General features: G+C 33.3%; 1 protein-coding gene across 1 annotated transcript in view; it reads left to right on the plus strand.

The window, feature by feature from the left end:
* Positions 1-701: 701 nt before the first annotated feature.
* The window catches only part of CCDC102B (coiled-coil domain containing 102B), a 217,116-nt gene continuing 204,417 nt past the window's right edge, over positions 702-13,400 (plus strand). The window contains exon 1 of the mRNA XM_059894188.1: positions 702-737. The gene's annotated coding sequence lies outside the window, so the exon portion shown is untranslated. The remainder of the gene's footprint in view (positions 738-13,400) is intronic.

The raw sequence follows: 13,400 nt of genomic DNA on the forward strand, positions 1-13,400 counted from the left end.
AGTTTGGAGAAGTAGCCTGTACCCAGATCATGAGACCCTCACAGGCCGCAGCAATAACTTCTTTTTTTATTGTGAGCCTGATGGGAAGTGATTTAAGTGTTTTGATCCTAAGTTGAGTTTTAAAAGGATCACTCCAGCTGTTGTGGAGAATACACTGGAGTAGGTAAAAGTTAGAGAGACTGGTTAAAATACAACAGTCCAGGCAAGAGATAAGACAGTTTGAAATAGTTACTAGAAACAGAGTTGATGAGATTATGAAAATACAGAATTTTCCAACAACGATGATGTGCAGTGTGAAAAAAGAGGAATCAAAGATGATCTCTTTAAAAAAAAAAAAAAAAGATGATCTCTTGGCTTGATCTGAGAAACTGGAATAATAAAATATCTGTTTGTTGACAGAAGGAGGCCAGTGGGAGGAGTAGTTTAGATTAGGAGCTGGTGTTTAAGAATTTGTTTTTGGACATGTGAAATTTGAGATACCAGTTAAATATTGAAGTGGTGATGTCAGCTGGATTCATGAGTTGAGAACTAAAAGAAGATCTCAGAATAGATCAATAATTTTGGTAAACATCAGGAAATAGGTGGTTTTGAAGGCAAAGGACTGGATGCATTCAGCTAGACATATTGCCACTGGGGAAGAGAAAGGGTGAGAAGACTCAGCCCTGGAGCACTTCCACCTCAGAAGCATGCGGTGAGACAGACCCACTGAAGCAGAATAAGAAGCAGACACCAGCAAGGTAGAGAAGAACCATGAGAGAGGGGTCTGCTAGAAGCCAAGTAAATGAGTGACCTGGAAAGATGGAATGGCCAGTTATATAAATGCTACTAATTGGTCAAGTAAGACAGGAATTTCAAGCCTGGAATTAAACATTAATTAGATTTAGCGATGTAGAAGTCATTGATTGTTTTTGTAGAGATCTAGGCTTGAATATTAATACCGTGGGTTCAAGAGAGAATTGGATGAGTGAAAATGTCTTTTAAAGATTTTTGTTTCAAAAAATTCCAGAGAAATAGGATGGCCCCTGGATGGGGATCAAGATGATATTTTTTAAGGCTGACGGTATTACAGCTGCCCATTTCCTGATGGGAATGATCTAGAAGAGAAGTATAAACTGATGTAGTAGGAGAGAGGGGACTGTTTTCGGGGGACCCACATCCTTGAGTGTGTTAGAGGTGATTAGATGGAGCATACAAATGGGAAGTTTGGCCTTAAGGGCTTGAATGATCTCTCCATAGAAACAAGCAGAGTATAATGGTATTAATGAGACTGATAGCTGTGGTAGAACCAGAGTATAGTGGTTGTCTTTGATAACTTCATGTCTTAGTGAAATAGAAAAAACAAGTTCATCAAGAGAGATGGAAGAGTTGAGAAAGACATGGGAAGTTTGAAGACAGAAAATGTGTGGCGTTGTTCAAGAGAACAGGAGAGCGAATTGATTGAGTTGGCTTGGTAGCACTAAAGGCTGGCTTGATGTTCAAGTCAAGAAGTTGAAGTGAGACCAGATGACAAGGGATGTGTTTTCTCCAAGTATGATCAGGTGCTGAGGTGCATCGATGGACCAGGCAGGTAGTTGGAATTAACCAGAATTAGAGTTTTCTAGGCAAGTAAGGTGGAGAGAATGCCATTCTAGCCAAAGGTAACTTGCTAATAATGGAGCACAGAATAGGGAGGGTAACGTTGATGTGAAGTAGATGAGAAACAGAAGGCAATAGATTTAATTTATAGGAGGTCCAAGTTGGGTCAAAGAAGAGAGTTATGGGGCCAATAGGTGAAGGTAATCAGAAAGGTGCTTGACATTGAAATGGGAAAGAAATGCTAACTTGGTAATGACATCTAGGGTATATAACCAGCCAATGGGTGGGTGAGGTAAAATTATTGGAATTAATAGGAACTGAGAGATGAGAATATTGTAAGGATAATGTATGTGAAAATACTTTGGACATTAAATGAAGTTTTTGTCCCTGAAAATATATTTCATCCCTCTACTATCTAATCAATTAACACAATTGGTTTTACTAGATAAGCTTTATTTTTTATTAATAAATATTTTTCAATTTACTTAAATGTGGAATACTTGCCTCATAAAAATACATGGAAAAGCATAATGTTATATATATATGTATATGTACGTGTGTGTGTGTATATATATACACACATATATATACATATATATATGTATATATAGATAGTTAGATTTTATTATGGTAAAAACATAAATATCCACAGGTAGACACTAATTTTAATACCCATTCCCATACTGAGACTCTAATGTTTTGTTTGTGATTTTATCCATTTACCTTCTTGCTATTTTTTATGATGTTTTGATTGGTCTTACAGACTGTATTAGAGAACAATCTTCAGGCAGGGATAAAATCTAGACAGAATTTTCCACATCTAACAAATTGTAAGCCCATAATCTTTCTAGAGGTTTATTATTTTGCCAATGATTTAGATAAAAATAAAAATAATGTTTATTAATAATGTTATTTAGTATTCTTGGGCTTAAGCTTATAACACAACCAATATTTTTACAATTACATGTATTTTTAAATATAAGAAACATTTTTGTATTGTTATGAAGAAATGCTGTTACATTAAAAAATTAAATGTTTTACTGATCAATTAAAATCAAAGAATCATTTTTGTCTAAAAACCCAAGCTGTCTAAACAGCTTCAAATATATTTTAATGGGGTTTCTTAAAGCCTAGATGAGAATGTTGACCAGACGTATATCCCTTGTTTTGAATGACGTCAGTTCTACTCTGGTGCAACTAGTGCAGCATCACCTCTTCTGCATTATGTGACCATGTGGTAGAGAATGAAAATGTCCTGTTTATTTGCATTTAAATAACAGGCATTACTTCTTTTGCCTGTATTTCCACTATCAATAGTATGCAGTTTCCAAGCATATATTTGTAAATACTGTTATTAGTAATCATGTTAACTTGAAGTATAGATTGAAAGCCTCTGTAAGATAGAGACAAAAATATTGCCAAAATGCACTGAACATATTTTTTAAAAATCAAAGCATAATTTTCTATTTCTGTACAATCCTCTAAGAAAAAAGAAACCCCCTTAGTTTTGTTTAGATATTCTAGAGTAGAGGTGTCCAATAGGAATATTGTTCAAGCAACATACACAATTTAAAGTTACATTAAAAAGTTAAAAAATTGCATAGCACAGGGAGATCAGCTCGGCACTTTGTGACCACCTAGAGAGGTGGGATAGGGAGGATGGGAGGGAGGCGCAAGAGGGAGGAGATTTGTAGATATATGTATATGTATAGCTGATTCACTTTGTTATAAAGCAGAAACTAACACACCACTGTAAAGCAATTATACTCCAATAAAGATGTTTAAAAAAAAGTTAAAAAATAAACATGAAATTAATTTTAGTAGTATATTTTACTTAACTCAATATATTAAAAATATCATTCTAAAATATAATCAATATAAAATTATGAATAAGATATTTTACATTTTTGTTTTCTATACTGTGCCTAATTTACATATACAGTACATCTCAGATCAGACTACCCTCATTTCAAGAGCACACCAGCTCCATCTGGCTAATGACTGCCATGTAGGACAGGCCCCAGAATATAAACAGTTACAAAGTATTCTCACAGCAACCATAGATCATGGTTAGGAATTATATTTATCTCTGTGTTGTAAATGAAGATACGTGTTTGAGTGACCTTCTCAAGAAACAGATTTATCCCAGGTTTTCTGTTTCTGAACCCAGTATTCTCTGGGTTTCACTATACCATTCTGATGCTGTTATATTGATATGTTTTTGTTATACTGATACTGAGAAGTATGTGACATATGATGACCTGTGGAAATAACTGGTGTCAGTATGTTCTTTCCTTGCTATAATTTAAGAAAACCTAATTGGTGTGAAAAGCAGGCAATGATGAAAACAACAATCCAGTGTCTAAGAATCCACACATTTCTTAGTTTTTTTTTTCTTCTTCTTCTTTTTATGAATTAAATGAAAGATACAAATCTGGGAGAGCAGAGAGGGAAAAAAAGTAAAAATAGAGTTTTTGAGGAAGATTTAAAATTGTGGCATTATTGGGATTACTTGGGAAAGAGTTGAAAAAATATTTATATGATTGAGAGGGTGAATATAAACAAAGCAAGTTTAAAAAAGTGTCTTGAGTTTAATCTGGTTTCAGCTCTTTCCTTGCACATGTCTTACATTTTCTATGTTAGAGACTGGAAAGCCAGATCTGTTGAGAAATATAAACACTGGCTATTAACTTCCTGTTATTTTGACATTTTTAATGCAATTCCTTACTTGTCTTTAGTAAAGAAATTTAAAAAAACCTATGCCTACAATAAAAATAAATGCATGAAAACTGATTCCAGATCAGTTAACAATTGTGTTAAGAACTCTGTTTTATAGTTAAATTGCTTTTTTCTTTAGTGTTGTCTATTTTTATGCCAAAGGACAAAAACAAAAACATCAGCTCTTAGAAAGATGATTGGAGAAGTTGAGAGACTCTATGTCTAAACAAATTACTAATACATTTTGGCTAAAAGGGAGAAAGTATAGCCAGGGAAGAAGTTTCGCTAGCATGTAAAGTAACTGATCTTCAAATCAAAATCTAACATTTACATCTTTAAATACTTCATGTCTTTTCTTTCAAATAAAATTTTCCCAGTGGAATCAAGATTTTGGATATATTATTATAAGAAGTAGCTTAAGTATTGTACAACCACCATATTTGTTTTTCTAGGGTAAGGTATTTTCCTCCCAATGATATATCTGAAAACTGATTACTTATTTTATATTAATTAAAATGTAAAGAATTAGAACAAAACATTTGATTGATATTATTTTTATCTCAGAAGAGTCCATAAATTGATAGGCTATAAATCTAGTGCCAGTGACTGAGACAAGAAGTCAACGTTTCGTCTAAACATCAACATCTTATTAGCTGCTGTTCTGATAATTTGTGATGAAATATATGTACATATTAATATTTCTCCTTTTGTTACATAATATGAGAATGTCCAGTTTTGAACAATTTCATTGTTCTCCTTTGCTTTTTCTATATTATTTTATTTCAGTTTTTCTGAGAGTTAAAGTGCTCCTTAGCAAGAAAAAACAATTGGTTTAACATCCTTGTAATACTATAAATAAATATAGTACTATAAATGCATAGTTTTAATTATACACAAAATCAATTTCACGTGTTCCTTTTATATTTTTTCCATTCATTCATAAAGGGTACAATATACTCTCTGAAACTTATGCTATTTCTATTCAGAGGTAGGTAGCCTTGTGATTTCAAAATAGATTAATCACGTGTTTTAAGGAAAAACATAATTGTGAAACTTGGGTAGGTCCGTATTCACTAATAATTTTATTTTCTCAGCGTCCTCTGTAATCATATCCACACGGGCATATAATTCAAGAACTAAATCTGACTTATAGTAATTTGGAGTCGCCAAGGGCTTCACTGAACTCCTGTAAGTCCTGCACCTTGAACATATTGCCATGGGTGGCTATTGCAGCTGGTTTCCTGTTTAAAATATTTCGAGAACTTTTGAAAGTTCAGTTCGTTCTCTGCCCAGAGTTTCTTCATTTTCCATAAAGAAAGAAGAACTGAACATCTGTAAATATTTATATTTGGGAGATTAATCAGTAATATGTGATTAAACTCCAAAAATTGGGTTACTCTGTGTTGTAGTTTATGCAATTCTATTATTTACAGTTTTTTTCAACATGTTCAAAGTAATTTGCTTTGTTTGGTTCATAACCTCATTTTTGTTATATTTAAAAATGTGAACACATCTAGATCAGATGCTATGAGTGAATCTTTGGAGAAAAAAATATCCTTGAATTTGACTTGAATATCTGTGAGTCATATTTCACAAGTAATCAGAATGTAAGCTCCATCAGGATGGACATTTAAATCTATTTATTTACTGATGCACCTTCAACCCCTGGAACAATGTGCCCGGCAGTTGACAAAAATTTAATAATATTAGTTGAATGAATGCAGGAATATTCAAGGCTCAAAAGCTAAAAAATGCTTACCCTTATTCTACACTAGCAACATGCAGAAATAAGTAGACATTATTATATAGGCATGTGTATGTTTTTAGTAAAACGATCATCAAAATGTATAGTTTTACATGCATTTACTTGTTTGTGTGTCTTATTTTGCCTTTGCTTCACATGAGTTGCAGAAATCATTTTAAAACCCTAAACTGAATGAAGATAAAAGTAAAGACAAATGGAAATAAGTATATGTACTTTAAAAATCTTGAAAGTACTATTGTTAAATTAATTAAACAGGTAGCCTGTTAGACAGAGGGGTTCTAATGTCATGGTGGCCTGTGGAAGCAAAACAAAATCTAAGTCCATTAACACTTCAAGGTTACTAAATTGAAACCTAAGGACAGTTAATCACAAACAGCCAATTTGGGATTAAGTTACAGCTAATCAATAATTTCCTTCCTTTGCTTCCACCTTTTCTTTACAAAAGTCTCTCCTCAACCCCTGTCAGTGGAGTCTTCTGGTTTAGCACTACCTGATTGGAGTCGATTTTTGCTGAAATAACATTTTTAATATGCCTCAATTTATCTTTTAACACTATATACTTACCACTACTTGTTTTTAATTATGTGTATTTTAGTTTGTGTATGAATTTTCCAGTCTAATTTAGAGCCATAGGGAAAGTGTTCATCTTGGAACAGGGAACATCATGTACAAGAGACGTTGGCTTGAAAAAAGCAAACAACCAAACAAAACCCTAATAGGCCCAAAAATTTGGAAAGAGGTAGTGATCAGTGTTTTTCAGATGATTTAGATTCTTATCTATCTGCCTTCTGCCTACCTATTTTTTTTTTAAACCAAGGAACTTATTTGTAAACTTCAGTGAAGAACTTTCATAAATGAACAGTCATTTGCATCAACGTACTCAGCAGGAGGTGAAGCCCTGTCCAGACATGGTTATGCATCACATGTACGGCTTCTATCTAACTAAAATGAAAATGTGACAGCAAAAAAGCCCAAAGCTTTTTGTTTGTTTTTGCAATTCTACAATGTCATTAGGAAGAAAATTAAGGAGGAATTTACCCCAATCTGCCTTAATCTAGAAAATAAAATCTCTAGTGTTAGCGTGTTTTAGTCTGTTAATTTTGGGTGCTTTCTGAGTGCAGGTTACTCTCTGGGTGTTTATAAATTTAGTGATTTTTAGAGAGACTTTTTTGAAGAATTTTCCTAATTAGGAAGACTAAGTATAAAACCATATAGTGCCCCACGGAAACATTCAAGAAAACAGTTTTCTTTTTGTGTTGATACAGTGCAAACTTTAAGAAAGGGGGAATTTTGAAAAAGATAGCCTAGGTGATTAAGTGATTGAAAGGTAGAATTTTGGGAGATATGACAGGTGATGATCTTGGGGTTTCATGAAGCATGAAGGACAGCAATCTGACTTTCACAGGTAGGGAGAGAAGCTGAATTAGATAATGAATATCTGAATCTGGAAGAGACAAATATTAGACTGAGTTTGGCTTTGATGAACTGAGCATGTTCACATAAATGGGTAAATGATTTAGTCACCAAATATAGATACCTTTTAAGTTTTCCACTTTGGAAATAAATATGATTCTCCTACTGACACTGAATTAAGTAAAACTCTCATGAGGGATAGGCAAAACTATACTTATAGTGTTAGATTTTCATCTTCACATGATGAGTGCTTAATCTTTTATTGTTAAACACTCTAGTGTTGAAAATAAAGGAGATTGCAAAAGCTTAAGTCGTGGTAGGGGTTTATGGAAAGGAAAATAAGCTTTTCATATTTCCATTAGGAATTTTCAGTATTTTAATGGGACAATATATTTGAATAATTTCATTTAAAATAGATTCAAAATCCACATTACATTAACAAGTCAAATAGTCTTTGTTCTACTTTATGAAAAGCATTATATTTTTAAATGTATGCTGTGACAAAAATTTAAATGTTAACCAAAGCATTTATTTCAGAAAAAATTTTCCTTTTAAGTTCACTGAGCTTTATAATCATTTAGAAATTATGGCTATATGTGATCACTGAACTATAGAAGTTATAAAACATTAGAAAACAACTTTCATGTGATGGTTAAGATAATAGAAAAGCTTTTTAAAGAACATAATAAGGAATTGAAATAGTCTCTCTATAGGTTAGCATTACATATCTGTAGAACCTAAATTATGTCTTTAAGATGTTGAGTATTAATTGAATAGATTGATGTTTTGAATAAATCAGGAGTAAAATTCAAAAAGGAAGAAAAAATTAAGACTAATGAAAATTCAAGCATTTTCTATTTTTTTTTTTTGCAGAATATCTGGGAAATGCATAAAAGCAAAAATAAAGCAAAAATTATGCATAATCCATGCATAATTTTCTATTTTTTCTATTTTAAAAATATGAAACATGCATATTTTAGTTCAAACTAGAACTTCTGCATTTCTCATAGAAAAAAAATATTCTTCCTGAAGAAATAACATATAGGAATAGAGTATTGACACCAGAGAAAGTTATTTTGATAATCCAAGACTAAAAGCTTGGCTAGAATGAGAAGTGAAATATCTAGGTATCCAAGCAGAGGAAACTTGGAAATGCTGAAAAGGCAAGGAATAGAAAGGAGGCCAGTGGGTAAGACTCGTGCAGCTGTAATAAGGATTTTGAACTTAATCCTAAAAATAATGGGAAAGCAGTAACACAACATTAAAAATCAACTATACTTCAATAAAAAAAAAATAATGGGAAAGCAATTGAAAGAATTTCAGCAAAGATGAAATAATCAAATGAAAAATAGAAAAATCTCTCTCCAGTTCCTGAGTGGTGAAGACTGGTAAAAGGGAGAACAGTTGGAAATCAGTTTCAGTAATCTAAGAGTGAGACGACTGTACTTGGACTAAGTACATCTTCTCTGGGATGGAGAAAAGTGAACACAGATTACAAACTTCTTCGGAAGTAAAATGAGCAGGACTTGGTAATTGACTGGATACAGGGGATGATGAAGAATGATTAGTAAGGAAAGTCTACATTTGGGATTTACACAACTCAGAGGATATTGGTGACTTTTATTAATAGGAAAAATAATGGAGGAAAGCCAGAGTTAATCTTCTACAGAATAAGGAAAATAAAGTTTTCCCTAACCTCCTTGAAACAGCAAAATCCACACTTTCCATTTCCACATAAATACACACACACACACACACACACACCAAATACACTTTTCATTTCCAACAAGCCTGAGGATTCCAGATTAATGAAATAAGACGAGTTTGTTATGGCACGATGGACATACATAAACAGTATTGCATGCATATGCATCTTGGCAGTTGTAAACTCGTTTCTAATTGAACGGTAGTTGTAGTCCCCTCTGGGTTAATTAATTGAGTGTGTTCTGTGTTCCAGTCACTGCAGGACAAGAATAAATAAGATGCAAGCTCATAGACGATAGTAGAAACAGATATATTGAAATTATTCTGTGGTATCATAAATCCAGAATAAAGTAATTAACCAGAGCCTGGGGCCACGGAAAAAGGAGGAACTGACTGACAAGGAAACAGTGTAGATCCATCATTCTCATTACTAGCCAGCCTTCACCACAATTACACACACAAGAACAAATTGAACTCTGTCTTCGTTTTCTAATAGTTTCTGCTCCGACATCTTTTTATAGGCACAAGACCTGTCTTTTTATCTAGACTGTGTACCTCATATAGTATAAGTATAAGCTAAGGGCTGATGACAGGGCTAGGGTAGGCTCTCCTCTGTTTCTACGGTCTCTGTGAAATATGCATCCTATTTGGGCAGGAACCAAGGAAAAATCAGTTTGAGTTATTTACTTCAATTTATCATTTCATTGTTCCCATAGCTTTAGATAAGTTGGAAGTGGGATTGTTTACATGCCTATATCTTGTTCCTTGTTTCATCTTTAAGTGCTTTGCTTTCTAAATTTTAATAATCTCATTTCCCTTGATTTCATTTTAGCAGATATTTTATTGTCCAAAGGAGGGATAGAAAAGAGAGAGTTGAAAGAGCTGATTCTCAGGATAATATCCCCTAGCTTCACTGAAGTTTTGGTACTAGTGGTTAGAAACGTGTGAACATCGGTTTTACATCATGTATTTTAATTTCAGCCACAAATTTATGATGTACAGAAAGGAAATTTTATGTAGTAAAAAAGAACCATAACATAATAGCTACCACTTATTGAATGTCTACACTGTGCCTAGATTTTTATATATATGATAACATTGCATTCTCACAGCAAACTGATAAGGTATTATCACTCCAGGTTTATTGTTAAAACTGAATCTGAGAAAAATTAACTTCTCCAACATTTTAACACCTGGTTGGAAGTTAAATCAATTTCACTATACCTTTCTGTCTATTTTCTTCTCACTTTTTAGAGTAACAAAAGAAATTGCAGAAATTTTCTTTGAGAGCCAATAGTTATTTTAGAATCAGGAATAATGGCTAAAAGCAGTAGGAAATAGGAAAAAGAGGAGTTCGTCTGACTTTAACGTATAACAAAATGAGAAGAAAATGTTTTTGTATTCACGTTAACTTCTGTTAGGATTAAAAGATGTGCTTGACTCCTCTGTTGTTTTACATTGTGAAAGAAAAAAAGCTGAGTTGTATTCAAGCCAGAACAGTTCCCAGGGTAATCAGAACACTTGCTGCTTTGCTGTTTACAAAAAAAAAAAAAAAAAAAATCTGTTATCTTCAATTTATTTTACCAGTAGGGACAATCTGCTGTTATAAAATGTTACATGTGTTTTTCTATTTTCTGTTTCAATTTATTATTACTTTTATGAAATGCTTAATTGACTTATATTTGTCTGAAAATTCTTTTGACTTGTAATAGTACAGATAATCTTAAAGTATAAAAGAAATTTGAATATGGGTTTGTTTTCTAGATTTTATGCAACAGAGCTCTGGGAGACATGGGACTCTGAGGTCAGATTTTTTATGCTGCCAAAGATTGTTAGAAATTTAAAAGTAGATCTGGCTGTCATAAACAAGATGAATAAGTGGAACTTGATGTTTGAATTTAGTCTTCTTCCAAAATATCAGTTACTTTCTTTTTCACATTTTCCATTTTGATTTTAGCATTTGAATAGCAAAATAATGATCTTGATTCTGTTTTTATGTGTCCCAAATGTTTGAAAATGGAAATATGTTCAAAGAAGTTGGAGGAAGTGGTTGAGTTTGTTTTTTTCTTTTTCCCTCAAGTCCAATTATCTTTGTGTTGTTAAATCTCATTATTTTGAAGCAGGCCCAGAGAATTTTGTTGGTTTTCAATTTAAATTAAACATTTTTAAAATGCAAGAAAGATAACTGGGGAGATGTTATAAAGCAAATGATCATAGGGGTTCGTGCGCACATGCGTGTGTGTGAGTGTGTGTGTGTGTGTAGGGGCAAACAGGCCAATTGACTACTCTGTCATGAGACGTGTTAAGGGCTTTCCAAACCATGTGTTTGCTGAGACTCATGGCTTTATTTCCATTAAGAGAAGTATATTTGATAATGAAATTCTGATAATCTGAACATGATTGTTTTAATGAGACTTAGTTTCATAAGACAAGGAGACATCTGGAGAACTTAATCTGAGTAGTTAGATAACTAGACCATGAATCAACTAGTGCATTATGGTCTGTTCCCTTGTATTAAAGAGACATGATTAGAGAAACAAAACAAGCTTTCATCTTAATTATATTCTGTAGGTACAGATTTCATCAAGCATTTTATTGGAATTAAACACAGTGACTTTACTGGACATTTTTGTTTTTTATGCCCATTTAAATCTCCATACTAAACCACTTTATTTCACTACAGCTAATTGGGAACCACTGAGCTCAAGCAAGATGTTGTGTTGTCTTTTCATGGAACACAATCTTCTTTCAAACAGAGCTGATTGAGCTACAGCTTGCCGAGGACTATGAACCACATGGACTGGCCCATGTCATCATGTCCCCCTGTGTGACTGAAAATTTCTCACTCACACCATAATACGTTTTCCTCCGCCACCAAGCAGAGTGACATTTCCCCTCTCCTATGCTGCCCCTGTGCTCGGTGCTCCCTTTAGAGCTCACGTTACTATGTTGTGATGTTAATATTCTCTTTATCATGTCTCTTCTGCTGCCTAGTCTGAAAGCTGCTTCTTGACAGCTAGAACTCTGGGTAGATGTAGTAAAGACAGCACCTGGCTACTGGCTTCTTTCTGATTATCTAAATGGTGGGGTTCAACCTTGATGGCTTCATGTGAAGTGAACAAACTGTAAGCATAAGCCCCTCAGTGAATTTTTAAAAAGGACACACCAGTGTAGCCACCATCCAGCTCGAATAAATAATGAACCTTGTATGCATTCTAGAAGCCTCCCTCATGCCTGCTCCCTGTCATTCCCACTCTATCCAAAAGTAAACACTATTCTGACCTCTGTCATGGTAGTAGCTTTGCCTCTTTTTGAAGTTATTATAAATGGGATCATGCAGAATGTATCATTTTGTACCAGCTTCTTTCAGTTATCATTTGTGATATGCCTCTCTTTCTAGCACTGGTGCATCCACTTTTATTGCTATATAGCATTCTATCACATGACTATAGCAAAATTTATGTATGCATTTTTAGTTTATGGACAATAGACAAGTTCACTTTTGAGCTATTAGGAATAATGTATGATAATTTTTATGGATAGTGGTTTTAAATTGTGGCTTTAATTTGCATTTCCTTGATAACTAATGATGTAAGAACATTCCACGTGTTTACTAACTATGTGAATATCATCTTTCTTGAAGTATATTTTAAAATTTCTAGCATGTTTTAAAAAACATCATGTTGAGTTCCCTGGTGGCCTAGTGGTTAGGATTCTGGGCTTTCACTGCTGTGGCCCAGGTTCAGTCCCTGGTCAGGGAACTGAGATCCTGCAAGCCGCATGGTGCAGCTAAAAAATAAATAAATAAAATTTAAATTAAATTAAAATAAAAATTTAAAAAATCATGTAACTTTTTCTTGGAATTTGTAAAATTCTTTATACAGTCTAGATATAAATCCTCAAGGGAGAATACATACGGCTAATACCTTCTCCAAAGCAATTGTTTGCATTTTCATTCTGTTGACAATATCTTTGCTTGAATAGAAATTCTTAGTTTTAATAAAGTTCTATTTATAAATATTTACTTTATGGTCAATGTTTGCTGTCCTGATTAGAAATCTTTGCTTACTGTAAGGTAGTGAGAGATTTTTCTTAGGTAACTTCTAGAGCTTTATTGTTTTCTCTTAAACTTATAGGTCAGTGCTCTATTGGAAGTGGTCTTTTATTTGGTGTGATGTAGCAATTAGTTCCATGTGGCTATATGGTTGAGCTGGCACCTTTTTTT

The sequence above is a fragment of the Balaenoptera ricei genome, chromosome 14 (assembly GCF_028023285.1).
Source record: "Balaenoptera ricei isolate mBalRic1 chromosome 14, mBalRic1.hap2, whole genome shotgun sequence".
Lineage (NCBI taxonomy): Eukaryota > Metazoa > Chordata > Mammalia > Artiodactyla > Balaenopteridae > Balaenoptera > Balaenoptera ricei.